Source organism: Puma concolor, chromosome A1 (genome assembly GCF_028749965.1).
Source record: "Puma concolor isolate L17-30 chromosome A1, mPumCon1.1.hap2, whole genome shotgun sequence".
Taxonomy (NCBI): Eukaryota; Metazoa; Chordata; class Mammalia; order Carnivora; family Felidae; genus Puma; species Puma concolor.
In genome coordinates, this window is record NC_141667.1 from 126,622,775 (window position 1) to 126,642,402 (window position 19,628).

The following is a 19,628-nucleotide window of genomic DNA, read 5'->3' on the forward strand; positions in this document are numbered from 1 at the left end:
GACATGGGCCATGAACTCACGAAATGTGCCATTGTTACCTGAGCTGAGATCAAGAGTTAGATGCTTAACTGACTAAGCCACCCAGTTGCCCCACCCATCAATATAGTCTTTAGAGCTAATAAGGAAGAAACTGTGATAGCATTCTATTAGCTATGTAAGATAGATAGCATTTTATTAACTAGGTAAGGGAGCCCAAATGTGTTTCCATTCCTGGTACTCCTGTGTTGTGTGTGTGTGTGTGTGTGTGTGTGTGTGTGTGTGTGTGTGTGTGTGTTCGTGCATGTGTTATGGAGGTCACAGTACCATGTTTGGGTTGAATTTCAATTGTAGCATCACCATTTGGTGTCCATATGACTTTGACACAATTAGTTACCCTTCATGCTGAGTTTTCTTATCTGTAAAATGGGAATAAACAGTGTGAGTTGTTGTGAGGATTGAATGAGATCAACTGAATTTATCTCTCAGCCTCAACATATAATAGTGTTCAGTATGTGTGTACTGAATAAAATTTGTCAGCTCCACTGCCCAGAGTTAGTCCACTGCCCTTTAGTCTGGAGGCTAGAATCATAGATCATGCCTGCTATGGAATAGCATATGCTGTCTCCTTTTTGTACTACTTACATTCTCTGGGGCTGAAGCCATGCTCTGCACAGGCAGTTCCTGGGTATGATGTTCAGATTCTGGCAAGGTATCCATTGCCTAGTGAGCTCCTCCATAGAGTTACTTTATTTAGAAAGCATTTGTCCAGTTATCCCTTCCTCTGGATCCCTTCTTCTGACTTCGAGAGGAAAGCGGGGCCCTGATTCAGTGGTTCAGCATGGCTTAGGGTGGTTGTATTCTGTGGAATTATTCAGACCAGAATATACAACAAGCATGATGTACTCCCCACCTTTTTAAGGGCTGAGATTTCTAGCTCAAACAGGACACATTGAAGGAGGGCAAAGGGAAAAAAATACCCCTCATCTTGATTTATTCTTTAGGAATTTGAGGAAAAAACATAAATAACATTGATAAAGGAAGCTGAGCAATAGGAATAAAAGAGAACAGATGTTTGTTTGCTGTTTGAAATTACCCTGGCCTGCTCTCACATCCTCTCTGAGTTCAAAGCCTTGACAGATTCTTATTGGAAAGAAACAACCTTAAGAATACTTGTTATATCTGTAATGGTTTCAACAGTAGATAGTACAATAAGGAACACCATAAAAATACCACAGATGAATACAAACTGTTGATAAAGATAATATAGTTTGTAAAGCAAGACCCAAGGAACTAATGATTTGTGGCTCAGATGTGATGTGGTAATGAGTAGAGATAGCAAAAATTATAAATAGTGGTATTTAAAATGGTTTAGGGGTTAGCTGATTCAGGCATTCAGCAGACCTAGAGTTCACAGATATTGGCTAACGAGGAATGTCAAAGCAGATTTAAGTTCTTTGTGACAGTGAATTAGAACCATAAATGAGAGATAGAACATTTTGATTAAGAGACTTCCTACTAAGCAAGCTTTACTTGGAGGAGGAAAGGAATGAAAAAGAAGGCAATAACTTCATATATAGGTAGGTATGCTAGAGTGATCACCAGACTTTCTATCAGGAGGCACGTTCTACTGCTAACCATCTCTTTGATCTTGAGCGTGTCACTCTCCTCCTCTGGGCTTCAATTTCTTTATCTGCTAGATGAAACTTAAAAAATGGCCTCCCTATTTCACACACCTTGGTTTAAGGGCCAATGAGATCATATATTTAAAATGTCCTATAAACTGTTAAACACTGTGCAAATTCATATGCTCGTTATTGTTATCACTATTATACTTGTTGAATGTTTCACACTGAATTGATCTAACCCCCATCCTCCAGAAAGCTATAAGTGCTTTTCTTTCTGCTGCACTATTTATTTCTCCAATAACACGTTTGCTGGAAAGAGGTCATATTGTTATATTTCCATTTCAGAGACAGAAATCAAACTGTAGAAAGGTCTAAGAGCTTAGCTAAAGCCACACAAAACCAGCAAAATCTTGTGCTTGTTTTCTTCCCAGTTCTTACTGTCTACAAGAAAGAACAGCTTCCTATGACTCCTTCAGAGATAGGTCTGAATAATAGTTTCCTCTACAAATGTGAAAATGTACACAATTTTTTAGAGTTCTAGCATATTGGTGACAGAGAAGGGAATGTACATAGGGAACCCTTCTGTTTCCTATGTTCTAGTTGATCTGGGTTGTCTGGGCTGAGTGAATGGGGATTACTCACCACCTTGCAACAGCTGGTCTGAAGCTTTGTACAGACCCCTCTACTCTCCTCTGTGTTGACTAGTAGCAAAGTACAAATCAACTCCCCAGTCTATAAATTCCTGTAGAGGCTTGAAGCTCAAAAAAGCCAGAAGGTTAGATGGGCCTCATGTGGGAGGAATTCAAAGGGGAGTGCTGGAATTACATTATCCAGTGCTCTCTACAATAGACAGAGAAGATTAACAGGAAAATCCTCAGTGTGAATGTTAAATGGCCATGTGGGGTTTGTACTTTACATAATTGGTAACTCTTAGGTTGAAGTATTTAACTCCTACATATCTGGAAGCAAAATAATGCTAAGCTCTGATTCATAAAAAAATTCTTGAGATACATTTCTATTTTAGGGAAGTTCATCTTTGGCTTGTTTAGTTGGAAATGACCTGGAGATGTGAGGTCTGAAATTACCAAGTCACACATTGCCCAAAAATATGAGTAAGATATAGCAGAGGTAGGTAATCTTCAACCTCCAACATAACTGTACTTAACTCATGAAGCATATGCCTTGAACTGGCTCCCTGTATGCCTTTTAATGCAAAAGTACAACGTTACACATTTTGGATAGTTTTTTTTGTTTAATGGTTATTCTCCACAGTCTCTGCACATTTATTTCTGTATTTAAATGGTTTTTTATTTTTATGTTTTATTAGTGTGTCTTTCTCTGTTCATACAACTCTTTTTTTGGTGGGGGTTTGAGGGTAGAATTTGTGTGTGTGTGTGCGTGCGCACGCGTGTGCATGCGCACCCCTTTTCTCCTTATATTTCATTGTTTTCCTCTTTCTCCCTACTGCATTGTCTTCTCTGTTTCCCCTTTCCTTTACTGGTCCATAACACAGAAAAGTTAAAGCATAGTTTAGGTTATCTGTTATATTTCATTTGGTGCTGTTGGTGTCTTGGCCGGAAAGAGACTCTACAGGCGTTCTAATATACCCCTCTCATTTGACCCATGTTGCACCTTTGCAGTTAATTACTGGTAAAACAGGGACCAGAACCCATCTTCTGGCTCTCAGATTTCCATGCTCTTTCCACTGTTTTCTGCTGCCTCCTGTTTTATTTCTTGAATAGATTTTTATTTTTCTTGTTGTTAATTTTAAAAGCAAATGAGTAGAACATTTTCTGTTTCTTTTACATTAAAACATTTTCCTTAATGTATCTTCAGGGAGTCTGTGGCCTTAGTCAAAGTGTTTATGTGAAGGTCCGGGATAGGTCAGGGCCACACTGCAAGCATCCCCTCCCCACCAATAGAACTCTTTCTCCTTTTCCTTAAACCTCTAGGAATACAGATTCTGCAGCTATATTGATGTAAATAATGTCTCACACTTGTTTAGGGCTTGATGATTTTAAAGTACTACCCCATTCATTAATTTATTCAAGAATTTAAGTGTTGACAAAGTGGGCTATCTTACTTGATCTCTATAGGAGTTCTGTACTCTAGATAGGAATGATACTTTAATTCTGATTTAAAATCATCGCAGTTGAGGGGCAACTGAGTGGCTCAGTCAGTTAAGCATCTGACTGGCTCAGGTCATGATCTCTCTGGCGGTTCATGGGTTCGAGCCCCTCATTGGGTTCTGTTCTCACAGCTCCGGGCCTGGAACCTGCTTCATATTTTCTCTCTCTCTCTCTCTCTCTCTCTCTCTCTCTCTCTCTCTCTCGGTCTCTCTCTCTTTCTGCCCTTCCCCCACTTGCACTGTCTCAAAAATAAACATTAAAAAAAAATCGTGGCAACTGAGACTCAGTGACTTGCACGTGGTTGCATAGTAAGTAGCAAAGCTCAGAGGAAGATTTTTACTTTCTAAACCATACCCAAAGCAATATTTTTTGGTTTACTGGTCATTTCATTTAAAAGAAAATCAATCAAATTAATCATTTGTGTTCCATGAAAACAAATAGAACTAGAGGCTGTGTAAAGATGCATCTTAGACCTCTCCCTAAAGAACAAAGTAGTATATTAACCACAAGAAACATCAAGAAACAAATGCTAACTCTTTCCAGACTTTTTAAAAAGTGTAATTGGCCTGGTTATTTTATATCATGCAGACTTCTATTCAACTATTCACCCATTCCAAAAAAATAAAATTTCATGGCTGTTGGAGAAATGTTTGCTGTCTTTTAAGATTGGGGGTAACATTTGACTTATCCATTCTTCTATTATATATATTTTTATTTTCTCTGCTGGAAATGGTTTAGCTGTTTTTCCTTGAGTTTGACAATTGCCTGAGATCATATGAAGTGTTAGTGGAAAATGTATACATTTAATTTCCCAGTGCCTAATAGTTACTTTTAAAATCAAGCCAACACAGATTGTCTGAAATGGTTTTAATTTTCTGTGAAGGTTAATGGCTGAGTTTGTCATTATAGGGGTGTTGAGGTTTTTAATTCTTTAAAATAACAATATATTAAATGTATCGAGAAAAGAGAGCTAAACTCTGCCAATAAAAGTATATATATCAGGTTTTAAAGTTTATTTACAAACAGAAGCAAAAGTAATCGAAACCATATTGTGCCAATACTAGCATTTGGTGATTTCTTTTGATAATTTTCTTACAGTGGTGCATTCTAAAGCCACGGGGTTGTTTTTAAGATCACATAAGCAAGAAGACATCTGGTATAATTAGGCCTGAAAGCATGACAGTTCTAATTTTTAATGATCTTCACATTTTAAAATTGGATTATTTTAACACGAAAAGAACATTTGCAAAAAGACATTTGCAAGATTTTTCTTTAGCATTTTAGAGGTTTGCTTCCCAGTTTCTTACCTGTTAGAAATTTCTAGCTCTTTTGCTGTTCTTTTCATATTGTACACATTTTCCTTCATTTCCATGATTGTTTTTCTAAGTTTACTTCTTTGTCAAAAGATGCCATGTGACCCACCTCTTCAAGTCAGACACCCCCCTCTCCCTTCTTGGCTTATTTATCCACCAAAGTATGAAAAGCTTCATTTCAGAAGCTGCTCTTAGAGTTAAAATCTTTGCACAGAGGATCAAGCCTGGAATCCAGTAGGATATGAAGGCCACTAAAGAGTCAGAAGGGAGGAGTCAGAAATCTCAGCAGCAGCAGTGACATTAGATGGAGTTGTTCAAAAGATGTATTCAAAATATCACTTTTAGTCCTCTTGTAGAGGTAACAAGAGTGTGTCTTGAAAAGCTGTGGCATTTTCTGACATATATATATTGATACTTAAAAAAAACTAGCTTTGCCAAAATCAGAAATTTGATTTAAATATTTTTAAAAAATGTTTATTTTGAGAGAAAAAAAGAGAGCATGCCATGTGTGTATGTGTGCACAGGGGAAGAACAGAGAGAGAGGGAAAGAGAGAATCCGAAGCAGGTTCTGCTGTGTCAGTGCAGAGCCCAAAGTGAGGTTTGAACTCATGAACCATGAGATCATGGCCTGAGCTGAAATCGAGTCAGAAGCTGAACAGACTGAACCATGCAGGCTGTAGGATTTTCATAAACCACTTTGAAACTGACAGCACATAAGCTGCTGAAATAAAAATTTTTAAAAAGCCCTCTTAGGGAGCCAAAGCATAAAAGACTCTTAAAAACTGAGAACAAACTGAGGGTTGATGGTTGATGGGGGGGGGGGTGTGAGGGAGGGGAAGGTGGGTGATGGGTATTGAGGGGGGCACCTTTTGGGATGAGCACTGGGTGTTGTATGGAAACCAATTTGACAATAAATTTCATATTAAAAAAAAAAGCCAATGAATTAAATCATCTATATCTAAAGTGGAAAAAAAAAAAGCCCTCTTCTCTATTTGAAAAGTTATTGATGGGGGTGCCTGGGTGGCTCAGTCGGTTAAGCGGCCGACTTCGGCTCAGGTCATGATCTCACAGTCCGTGAGTTTGAGCCCCGCGTCGGGCTCTGTGCTGACGGCTCAGAGCCTGGAGCCTGTTTCGGATTCTGTGTCTCCCTCTCTCTGACCCTCCCCTGTTCATGCTCTGTCTCTCCCTGTCTCAAAAATAAATAAAACGTTAAAAAAAAAAAAATTTTAAAAAAGAAAAGTTATTGATGGAAGAAGGCTATTCCTCATTGTTACAAAAGACTGAAAAGTGAGATTTAGAATAAATTATTTCCTTAGAGTGAGAGTGTTTGAAGGCTTTGAGAAAATAGATTAAAAAAATTTTTTTAAATGTTTATTTATTTTTGAGACAGAGAGAGACAGAACATGAACGGGGGAGGGGCAGAGAGAGAGGGAGACACAGAATCCGAAGCAGGCTCCAGGCTCTGAGCTGTCAGCACAGAACCTGATGCTGAGCTCGAACTCATGGACCATGAGATCATGACCTGAGCTGAAGTCTGATGCTTAACTGACTGAGCCATCCGGGAGCCACTGAGAAAATAGATTTTAGAATATTAAGCATGGTTGAAGATATTTCTGGCATGCCATAATGGATAGACTAGAGACATTTTGAATTATTTTGTAACTCAAACATTCAGTGATAGAGCCCCAGATTTAATTTAATTTATTTTTATTTTTAAGTTTTTAATTCTTGTTAGTTCACATAGTGTTATATTAATTTCAGGTGTATAATACAGTGATTCAACAGTTCCATACATCATGTGGTGCTCATCATGACGAATGCACTCCTTAATCCCTATCACCTATTTCGCCCATTCCCTTACTCCCCTCTCCTTAGCAACCATCAATTTGTTCTCTATAATTAAGAGTCTGTTTCTTGATTTCTCTCTCTCTCTCTCTTTTTCCCCCCTTTGCACATTTGTTTTCTTAAATTTCACATATGACCGAATCATATGGTATTTGTCTCTCTGATGGACTTATTTTACTTAGTGTTCTTATACTCTCTTGCTCCATCTATGTTGTTGTAAAAGGCAAGATTTCATTCTTTTTTAGGGCTGAGTAATAGCCCATTGTATATATGTACCTCATCCTCTTCATCTATTCATCAGTCAGTGGACACTTGGGGTGGTTCCATAATTTGACTAATTTATTTATTTATTTATTTATTTATTTATTTATTTATTTATTTATTTAAAAAAACTTTTTTTAACATTTATTTATTTTTTAGACAGAGAGAGACAGAGCATGAATGGGGGAGGGTCAGAGAGAGAGGGAGACACAGAATCTGAAACAGGCTCCAGGCTCTGGGCTGCCAGCACAGAGCCTGACGCGGGGCTCGAACTCACAGACTGCGAGATCATGACCTGAGTCAAAGTCGGATGCTTAACCGATTGAGCCACCCAGGTGCCCCTAATTTGACTATTTTAAATAATGCTGCAATCAATGGAGGGGTGCATGTATCTCCTTGATTTAGTGTTTTTGTGTTCTTTGGGTAAATACACAGTAGATTGCAGGATCGTAGGGTAGTTAGTTCTCTTTTTAACTTTTTGAGGCACTTCCATACTGTTTTCCACAGTGGCTTCACAGTTTGCATTCCTACCAGTAGTGCGTGAGTATTCTTTTTTCTCCACATTCTTGTCAGTACCGTTGTTTCTTGTATTGTTGATTTTAGCCATTTTGACAGGTATGAAGTGATATCTTGTTGTATTTTTGATTTGCATTTTTCTGATGGTAAGTGATGATAAATGTCTTTTCGTGTGTTTGTTGGCTGTATGTCTTTGGAGAATTGTTCATGTCTTCTGCCCATTTTTTTCTTCTGCCTGTTTTTTTTTTTTTTAGTGGATTATTTGTTTTCTGGGTATTGAATTTTATAAGTTCTTTTTTAATTTTTTAATATTTTTATATGAAATTTATTGTCAAATTGGTTTCCATGCAACACCCAGTGCTCATCCCAACAGGTGCCCTCCTCAATGTCCATCACCCACTTTCCCCTCCACCCCACCTCCCATCAACCCTCAGTTTGTTCTCAGTATTTAAGAGTCTCTTATGGTTTGCCTCCTTTTAAATGATCCTCATGTCACCTGAAGATAGGGTAAAGATACTCATTAACTTTGGTTTTGATAAACTAAATATGCATGAAGTCATTTCTGGGATAACTACCAAAAGAGCAAAACCTGTGGGTTGTTTCCAAAATCCTTCAGTAGATGAATAAAAAGGAATGATGAAATACTCATTCTCTGCAAGTGAAGAGTTATCGAAGCAACAGGGATGACCTGTGGGTTTCTGAATTTGGCAACCAGGTCGATGATAATATTCTTAGCTGAAGTAGGCGGCAGGAGGAAGAGAAAGTTTGGAAGGAAGATGGTGAGTTCCCCTTGTGGGACAAGTTGAATTTGAGGTGTTCGAGGGACAGCTGAGTGGAGATGACCTGGAGACAGCCTTTGAGTTTCCTCAGGAGACGCAGGGCTAAGGCAGTGGGTTTTGTTTTGTTTGGTTTCGAGAGCTTCTTTTTAAGCTAAAGTGATTCTTTGTTTTTTTATTTTCCCTGAACTTAAGAATGTGTCTAACTATTTTGAGTTAATCTTGGCTATATTATCCTGATACACATTTTTAACAGACTTTTCCAGTATCACTTGGGTGAAAGTTGTGAAATTGTTGTGTCTGGAAGCCTTTGAAAAAGTAAGGTGCTTTTCTACTTTAAGATGTTTGAATTTACCCCCCATCTAGAGCGCTGGATTTCTCCTAGTATAAGCAAAATTGTTTTTTGGTTTGTTGTTGTTTTTGTTGTTGTTGTTATTGCTGTTGTTGTATGTAGGAATTTATTCTCTACTCTTCTCTGCCATCTGGTGGCTTATGAATGGAACATTGCATTTGGAAGGAAGACAAGGAATTTGAGGTTATTTTGGGATATATAACTTACTAAAGAGAAGAAATATATGGTTGTGTGTGTTTAACTTTGAAACCACCAAATCAGAGCAGTAGTTTTAGGGCACAGAAATTTGCCTGTGGTATTTTTTGGATTTGCTACCCTCTCTTCTCTTACCTCCCTTGCTTTGCTTCACAACATCTGGAATTTTCAACCGCATATGTAGTGCTAAGTAAACTGAGTAATCAAAGTTAAATTTCCTTCTGCACTTAATTAAATTATTGTTGGCCTTGTGACCTATATGAATGTATGGTCTCCTTTAGTGCCCACCTGGAGGCATTCTTCTCCTCTTCTATCTCTGTAGCCTTGTGGTAGATGGAGTAACACCCTCCACAAATATGTCCATGTCTTAATCCCCAGCCCTATGAATGTGGTACATTCCGAGGCAGAAAATGCTTTTGTTTTTTATTTATTTTTTCTTTTCAACGTTTATTTATTTTTGGGACAGAGAGAGACAGAGCATGAATGGGGGAGGGGCAGAGAGAGAGGGAGACACAGAATCGGAAACAGGCTCCAGGCTCTGAGCCATCAGCCCAGAGCCTGACGCAGGGCTCGAACTCACGGACCGCAAGATCGTGACCTGGCTGAAGTCGGACGCTTAACCGACTGCGCCACCCAGGCACCCCAGAAAGTGCTTTTAGATACGATTAAGGCCAAGGACCTTGAGGTAGGGAGACTATTTTGGATTGTCCGGGTGCGCACAGTCTAATCATATGAGCCCCTCTCCTGGTTGCAGTCGGACAGTGAGAGAAAGAGGAGTGGGGAGAAAGGTAGATGGGACAGTGAAAAAAGTGTGAAAGGAACTAGACTCACTGTTGCTGGCTTTGTGGATTGAGGGAGGGGGTCATGAGCCAAGGAATGTGAGTGGCCTCTAGAAAGAAATGGTTTGTCCTCTCTAGCCTCCAGAAAAGAGTGCAGACCTATTAACAACTTAATTTTAGCCTAGTGAAACTGGCATCAGACTTCTTACACACAAGAATGTAATTTGGTAGAATTGGAGCTGGAAGTCTGGATTTTGAGGAGTGTGGAGCTAGCCTGAATCTGATGTAGTGGCAAACCTAGAGACCTGGGGGCCAGTTGATAATAAACTAATTTCTTTGGCAAGTTTATTGATGCTCCTCTCTTTCCAGGTTATACTGTGACCCTGTAAGCACCCATCTACCCTATTATTTTCACCCTCCTGTTTTTCTAGGTTTTGTTGCAGCTTTCTTTTCCACCTTTTCCCTCCTCTTTTTTTTTTTAATGTTTATTTATTTTTGAGAGAGAGACAGACAGACCATGAACGGGGGAGGGGCAGAGAGAGGGATACGCAGAATCCCAAGCAGACACCAGGCTCTGAGCTGTGGGCACAGAGCCCCACGCAGGCTCACGAACTGCGAGATCATGACCTGAGCTGGAGTCGAACGCTTAACCAACTGAGCCACTCAGGCCTCCCTTCCCTCCTCTTTTTTTGACTAAAGGCAGTAGTTTGAAGCAGATTTAGTTCTTTTATAAATATTCTTTGAATTCCTGTCATGTGAGGGACAGTTCACATTCCTTGACACTGCAAATCTCATAATTTAGTGGGGGAAACAGTAAATAAATACTGCAAATCTGTCTGATAAAAGCAGTAATAGGAGTGAGCATGTGATAGATGCATATAACCTAGCCAACAAATTTAGGGGGCTGACTGATCCTTTTAATTCATTATCACAGATCATAACTGGGAACTCCAAACTTCCTGGAAATCCTACTAAATTTTCCAGAAATCTTATATTGATCCCACCACTCTCAGAAATGGCTGTTTCTCATCTTTTCTTTTCATAAGCCTTCTTAATTTCTTCCTTATGGTGGTTTAAAATATGTCCACAAATTCTTTAATAATCTTCCTTTTAAGAGATGGAAACAAAGTCCCTTCCCCTTTGAATATGGGCTGGATCTAGTGATTCATTTCAAACAAAGTAATATGGAAGAAGTGACACTGTGTGTGTGTGTATGTGTGTGTGTGCATGCGTGTATAAAATTGTCACATTGTACACTTTAAACATATTACCATTTTATTTGTCAGTTATACCTTCAAAACAGTTGGAAAAAAAGTGATTATGAAGGGCTTGTGAGACAAGGTCACAAAAAGTAGTGTGGATTCTCATGCTTGCTCTCCCTCCTTTGGATCATTCACCCTGGAGGAAGCCAACTGCCATGTAAAAAGCATCCCTTTGGAGAGGGCCATGTAGCAAGGATGAGGCCAATGGCCTGAAGCCTTGTGGATGAATGGTCTTGGAAGTAGATCCTCTAGCCCTGGCTGATATCTTGGTGACAAAGTTTAGCAAACCCTGAACCATAGTCACCAGGTAAGCCAGCTGCAAATTCTTGACTCACAGAAACTATGAGATAATTAATATTTGTTGTTTTAAGCTGCTGAGTTTGGGACTAATTTGCCATGGGAAACTACTACAGATCTTAGTCACTGAAAGTGGATTTCTTCCATAACAAAGACGTAAAAATGCTCTTGGAGGGACTTTGGAGGAAAATGTTAAAGAAAAATTGAAGCATGTTGAGGAGTCTGTTTGAAGAAGCCTCATGGATTTTCAGGAGACTGTGGGTAAAGGCTTGAAGAAAAGTAACAAAAATATTACTGGAAATGGAAAGAAAGGGGATCCTTTTTATATAGAAGTGGAAAGTTTAGCAACATTGTCTGTCAGCTGTGTTAATATGGAAAGTAGCAAATGTACGCAAAGAGCTGTGGTTTAATTAAGGAAATTGCCAGGCTGAATGTTGAAGATGCTGCCTGGTTCCTTCTTAGAGTTTCTGCTTATGGTAAAATGTTGAGAGAAGAGAGGTATGGTAAAGGAAAGATGGTTAAACATGAAGGAAGCAGGACTTAGTAGTCTCAAAATGTTTCACCATCTTCAGAAAGTAGATGATGCTAAATTTAAGAATTGGCTTCTGGGCAAAGATCAAAATCCAGGAAACTGTGAGGAAAATGAGCTAATGAGCTGCTGAGTTTTGGCAGGGATAATTTTATTTTATAGCAATGTAATCGTTCTACTTCATCGTCCTTACTCTAAGTTGATCACCTTGCCTCAGACTCCATGGAGAAGATTGCAGCCCTTTCTCATCTGCCTAACACCGTGTGCAGTTTGCTGACATATGTGCCTAGGCTCTCTGCCTCCTCCTCATTGAAATGAATGCACACCAGCCTCTCCATTAGTGCTTTTTAATCCATTCCCAATTCAAGGACTTTAATTCAACAACAGACATTTTCTCTCTTTCATTATCAGTTTCTCCCTCTGTATTGATTCATTCTCATCAACAAACATGCTCTGTTGTCTGTCATCTTATGAAAACAAACCTTCTTTTTATCCATATCTCTCAGTAGCCATTAATTACCCCATCTCTGCAGTGGTTTACAGTAAAACTTCTTGGATGCTACTTCATTTCTCATTCCCTTTCAGTCCACCCCATTTGCCTTCTGTCTCCATTATTCCTCTAAACGTTGGTCCACATCACAAATCACCTTCATCCTACCCAACCCAGTGGGTTCTATTCTAATCTCAGTTAATCTCTCAGCAGTATTTGCTTTAGGTTACACCTCTCTTTTTTTTTTTTTTAATTTTTTTTTTGTCAACGTTTATTTATTTTTGGGACAGAGAGAGACAGAGCATGAGCGGGGGAGGGGCAGAGAGAGAGGGAGACACAGAATCGGAAACAGGCTCCAGGCTCTGAGCCATCAGCCCAGAGCCTGACGCGGGGCTCGAACTCCTGGACCGCGAGATCGTGACCTGGCTGAAGTCGGACGCTTGACCGACTGCGCCACCCAGGCACCCCCTACACCTCTCTTTTTAAAAAAATGTTTTATTTTGAGAGAAAGAGAAAGTGTTTGTGCAAGTGGGGGAGTGGCATAGAGAGAGGGGGAGAGATACAATCTCAAGCAGGTTTCATGTTCAGCACGGAGCTCGACGCGCGACTCCATCTCACAACTGTGAGATCATGACCCGAACCGAAATAAAGAGTTGGACGCATAACTGAGCCACCCAGGCGCCCCTCCCTTATTCTTTTAAACAGCTTTATTGAAATATAACTTACATACCATATGATTCATGTATTTAAATTATACAATACAGTGTTTTTAGTACATTCATAGGATTGTGCAGCATCACCACAATCTAATATTTTTGTCCCCTCAGAAGAAACCTTGTACTTATTAGCAATCACTCCTCATTTCCCCCTCTTCTGTCCCAGCACTAAGCAACTACTAATCTACTTTCTGTTTCTGTAGGTTTGCCTTTTCTTGACATTTCATATAAATGGATTCTTATAATATATGGTCTTTTGTGTCTGACTTATTTCACTCACAAAAGCGTTTTCAAGTTTATCCATGTCATACCACGTATGTCAGTCCTTCATTCCTTTTTATTGCCAAATAATATCTCATTGTGTGGATATGCCACATTTTCCTTAGCCATTCATCAGTTAATAGACATTTAGGTTGTTTCCCCTTTGGGATTCTTTTGATAATAATGCTGCTCTAAACATTTGTGTTTAGCTTTTTGCATGGACATATGTTTTCATTTCTCTTGGAAAAATACCTAGGAGTGGGATTGCTGGGTCATATGGTAACTATGTTTAGCCTTTTAAAGAAACACCACACTAAAATTTTCTAAAGTGGTGTACCATTCTACATTCCCACCAGCAATGTATGAAAGTTCCATTTTTTCCACACCTTTACCAATATTTGGTTATCTTTTATATTTAGCAATCTCCTATAGACTGAATGTCTGTATCCTCCCTCAAATTCATATATCCCTCATTTGCAGTGTGATGGTATTTGGAGATGGGGCCTTTGTAGGTAGTTAGGATTCATATAGGTCAAGAGGGTGGACCCCATTAAGATACTGATTCCCTTGTAAGAGAATGAAGAGATCAGGACTCTGTCTCAGCCATATGAGGATACCGGCAAAAGGCTGTGCACCAGGAAGAGGCCCTCACCAAGCCACCCAGTCTATGGTATTCTGTTACAGCAATCTTCATTCTTTTTTTTTTTTTATATTTAAATTCAAGTTAGTTAACATCCAGTGTAGTCTTGGCTTCAGGAGTATAAACCAGTGATTCATCTCTTATATATGATACCCAGTGCTCATCCCCAAAAGTGCCCTCCTTAATGCCCATCACCCATCTAGCCCAACCCCCCATCCACCTCCACTCCAGCAACCCTCATTTTGTTCTCTGTATTTACAAGTCTCTTGTGCTTTGCCTCCCTCTCTGCTTTTATCTTTTTTTACTTCCCTTGCCCTATGTTCATCTGTTGTGTTTCTAAAATTCCACATCTGAATGAAATTATATGATACCTGTCTTTCTCTGATTTACTTTGCTTAGCATAATACCCTCTAGTTCCATCCACATTGTTGCAAATGGCAAGATGTCAGTACTTTTTATTGCCAAGTAGTATTCCATTGTGTGTATATACCGCATCCTCTTTATCCATTCATCAGTCAATGGACATTTGAGCTTTTTCCATAATTTGGCTGTTGTTGATAGTAAGAAGCCCTCATTCTTGAAACACTTCCCTGTTTTAGCTTTGAAGGCATCACACCTTCCTATTTTTTTCTCCTATCTCAGTTGCTGTTCTTTCTCAGTCTCTCTTGTGTGTTTACTTTATCTTCCTCCTCTTCATTAAATGTTGGGATGTCACAGGGCTCTTTCTTGAGATATCTTTTCTATACACTCTTACTATGCCATCTTGTCTTATGTTTTTAAATACTACGTGTAAATTGCTTCCAAGTTTTTATCTTTAGCTCTGACACTTCCCTTATCTCCATACCCCTATATCCAATTGTTTACTTAATGACTCTTCCTAGATATATAATAGGGATTTCAACTTTAACATGTCTAAAACAAAACTCATGGTTTTCACCCAAAGACCTGCCTCCTCTCCCAGTCTTACAAATTTTATTAAATGGAATTGTTGTCCACCTTGTTGCACAAGTCAGAAGCCTAAGGGCCATTCTTGATTACTCTTGTTCTCCTATACCCTATATCAAGTGTATTAGCAAGTTACACTACCACCCTAGTGTATTTGAATTTATCCTTTCTTTTGTATATACCAGCTTGGTTGTAAACATTAGTACCTGTTCACTGGATGGCTACAGTAGATCTCTACTTGTTTCCTCGCCTCTATTCTACATTCTGTGATTCATATAGCAACCAGTCATCTTTTAAATTTTTAAGATATCACATCATGTTACTTCCTTGTTTAAAATCCTCCATTGGTTTCTATTGATCTTAAAATCTAAATTTGTTTGCCTGACCTATGAGGCCCTCTGTGATTTGGCCCTTGCCAGATCTCTGCCCTCATTACCTACCACTCTTCTCTGTCAGTAGTATCCATCCCAGTGGCTTTCTTTCTTCCATGGGGCTTTTACACTAGTTCTTTCCTCTGCTTGGAAAGTTCTTCCCCTAGATCTTCACATGGCTGACTTGTTGTCATTTATGTTTCAGTACCTGTCATTCCTAATGTTTGGTTGTGTTTGTTTTTTGGCTGCTCTTCCAACACCCCCTCCACTAACTGTAAAACCCTTGGGCTTTGTCTGACTCATTCAGGGATGCATTCCCAGAACTTAACAGGATGTCTGGTAGACTCTCTTTAAGTATCTATTTAAAAATATATTATTATTTTTTGAGATTTGATTGCCATATAACATTATATTAGTTTTAGGTGTACAACATAGTAATTTGACTAGGTTTATATTATGAAATGATTACAATAAGATTAGTTAACATACATCACTATACATAGTATTTTTTTTCCTGTGATTAGAACTTTTAAGATAACTCTCTTAGCAGCTTTAAAATATACAGTACAGAGTCTATTTCTGAGGGGCGAAGATGGCAGAGCAGCGTGGAAGTTCTCTGCCTCTCTTATCCATGAAATGCAATAGATCAACATCAAACCATTTTCACACCCAGAAAATTGATCTGAGGATTAACACAATAATCTGCATAACTTGAGCCACAGAACTCAGAAGTTATGTGGCACAGAGAGGTGAACTGGGAAAGAAAGAAGCTGCAGAGGGTAGGGAGCAGTATTTGCAGAGAGAGGACAGAGAAAGGGGGGAGAGTACAGGAAAAGCAGAAGGTAGCTGGAGAGAAAGAGAAAGAGTGGAAGCACCCATATTCACCTGAACAAGAAAAGGAGAAAGGAGAGGGTTTTCAATATCATTAGGACTCTATAAACAGGGCAGAGCAGCATTGGAAATTCCTCAGCCCAATACCCAGCAGTGCTGTGTTGTGAAGGGTGAATCCCAGGAGCTGGCAGCGAGGTCCGAGGGGTCCTCAGGCCTCACAGGGAGAAATGGTTCCCCTGCTACCCTGCTAGGCGGGCATTTAGTAGAGGCTGTATGGCCTCCCCACAGGCAAAGATCCCAGCGGACCCCAGAGAACACGATTGCTTGTATTGGAAAACACCAGGTTGCAGTGAAACCTGATGCAGGTTTTGTGTTGTGATTTACAATAATCCCTGAAATGCTGCCACTAGAAGATCCCGCGAACTTATTCTGGGGTAAGCTGGCATCCAGTCACAACCTCTGAGCCTCTACAGCAGCGTGATCACAGGAACATTCCCGGGGGCAAGCTGGCATCCGACCATTGCTCAGAGAGAACCTCCCCCAGAGGGCCAGAGTGGGTTCAATCTGCAGGGCCCTCAGAAGTAAGGGGTTTGGAACACAACCCCATCTGAGGTGCCACCTGGCAGACTGATGGTTTGGACGCAGACAGTATAGAAGCGAAGAGTGGAAGGAAGCTGGGGACAGAGGATGGGCGCTTTATTGCTCGTGGGTAGAGCACAGAGTTCTGTTGCTAGAGACTGGGAAGCGGGGTGATGCCATTTTCACCTCTCCCGTGCATGTACACACACGTGCACATGTACCACACAAATCCACCCCTTTACACTAAGCAGTGCCACCTAGTGGAGAACGGAGCCTATACCAAGCACCGTCAAACTGCACCAACCAAGCCCTAGAGGACCACCACAAGTCTCTCCTCCTGCTTAGTGTACGGACTCTAAAGTACTTCATAGATTGACTTTTAGGGGAAGCTAGATATAATTTCATTCTGTTTGCTGGTCCATCTATTCATTTTTTGTTTTGTGTTTTCTTTTTTTTTTTCCTTTCTTATTGGATCCAGAAAGAAAAAAAAAATTATTTTCCATTTTTATATAAAGTTAAAAAATTTTTTACTATCCTTTTTGGAAATTTATTTTTTTATTCTATTTTATCTTCTCCAATTCATTTTATTCTGTTTTATTGTATACATTTTCTTACTTTTTAAACATTTTCTTTTTCTTTTCTTTTCTTTCCTTTCCCTTTTTTTCATTCAAACTTCTTTCAACAACCAGACCAAAACATATCTAGGATCTAGCTTCCTTTATTTGATTTTTTGTGTTGTTTTTAATCTTTTTAATTTTAATTTTTTATTTTATTCTTTTTCTTCCTCTAAAATGACAAAATGAAGGAATTCACCCCAAAAGAAAGAGCAGGAAGAAACGACAGCTAGGGACTTAACCAACACAGATACAAGCAAGATGTCTGAACCACAATTTAGAATCATGATAATAATAATACTAGCTGGAGTTGAAAATAGATTAGAATCCCATTCTGCAGAGATAAAAGAAGCAAAATCTAGTCAGGATGAAATTAGAAACTCTATGAATGAGATGCAATCTTGAATCAATGGGACAGCAACAAGGATGGATGAAGCAGAGCAGCGAATCAGCGATGTAGAAGACAAAATCATGGAGAATAATGAAGCAGAAAAAAAGAGGGAAACTAAGGCAAAAGAGTATGATATAAGAATTAGAGAAATCAGTGTTTCACTAAAAAGGAATAATAGCTGAATCATAGGAGTCTCAGAAGACAAAGAGAGAAAAAGGGGTAGAAGGTTTATGCGAGCAAATTATAGCAGAAAACTTTCCTAACCTGGGGAAAGACATGGACATCAAAATCCAAGAAGCACAGAGAACTCCCATTAGACTCAACAAAAACTGACCAAAATACACAGACAAGGAAAGAATTATGAAAGCAAGGGTAAAAAAGTCCTTAACCTATATGTGTAGATCAGGTTTGCAGCAGACCTATCCACAGAAACTTGGCAGGCCAGAAAGGGTGGCAGGATGTATTCAACGTGCTGAATTGGAAAGATATGCAGCCAAGAATTCTTTATCCAGCAAGGCTGTCATTCAAAATAGAAGGAGAAACAAAAAATTTCCCAGACAAACAAAAACTAAAGGAATCTGTGACCCCTAAACCAGCCCTGAAAGGAATTCTAAGGAGGACTCTCTGAGAGGAGAAAAGACAAAACAAAACAAAAAAGACCAAAAGGAACAAACACTAGAAGGGACCGGAGAAGACCACCAGAAACTCTGCAGGCAACACAATGGCAATAAATTTGTATCTTTCAATACTCATTCTAAATGTCAATGGATTAAATGCTCAAATCAAAAGACATAGGGTAACAGAATGGATAAGAAAACAAGACCCATCAATACGCTGTTTCCAAGAGACCCATTTTAGACCTAAAGACACGTTCAGATTGAAAGTAAGGGGATGGAGAACATCTATCATGCTAGTGGTTGCCAAAAGAAAGCTGCAGTAGCCACACTTATATCAGACAACCTGCTTTTAAAATAAGGACTGTAACAAGAGATGGAGAAGGGCATTATATCATAATTAAGGGGTCTCTCCACCAAGAAGATCTAACAACTGTAAACATTTATGCCCCATCATGAAAGCACCCAAATATATAAATCAATTGATCAAAACATACAGAAACTCATTGATAATACCATAATAGTAGGGGACTTCAACACCCCACTTACAGCAATGGACAGATCATCTAAATAGAAAATCAACAAGGAAACAATGCCTTCAAATGACACACTGGACCAGATGGACTTAACAGATATATTCAGAACATTTCATCCTAAACAGCAGAATACACATTCTTCTCGAGTGCACATGTGACATTCTCCAGAATATATCACAAACTGGGTTCCAAATCAGCTGTTAACAACTTCCAAAAGATCAAGATCATACCGTGCATATTTTCAGACCACAACGCTATGAAACTTGAAATCAACCATGAGAAAAATTTGGAAAGACAAGAAATACTTGGAGATTAAAGAACATCTTACTAAAGAATGAATGGTTTAACCAAGAAATTAAAGAGGAAATTAAAAAGTACATGGAAGCCAATGAAAAGGGTAACACAACAGTCCACAACCTCTGGGATGCAGCAAACGTGGTCATAAGAGGGAAGTATATAGCAATACAAGCCTTCCTTAAGAAGGAAGAAAGTTCTCAGATATACAACCTAACCCTACACCTTAAATAGCTGGAAAAAGAATAGCAAATAAAACCCAAAACAAGCAGAAGACAGGAAATAAAGATTAGAGCAGAAATTAATGCTATTGAAATAACAATTAAAAAAGACAACAACAGAACAGATTGATGAAACCAGGAAATGGCTGTTTGAAAGAACTAACAAGATTGATAACCCCCTAGACAGTATGATCAAAAAGAAAAAGGAAAGGGCCCAAATAAATAAAATTGTGAATGAAAGAGGAGAGATCATAGCCAACACTGCAG

The 19,628-nt window shown here is 39.1% G+C and overlaps 1 protein-coding gene across 12 annotated transcripts in view; it reads left to right on the top strand.

Annotated features, from left to right (window-relative positions):
* The window catches only part of KLHL3 (kelch like family member 3), a 279,397-nt gene that overhangs the window by 100,981 nt on the left and 158,788 nt on the right, over nt 1–19,628 (top strand). The window lies entirely within an intron of this gene.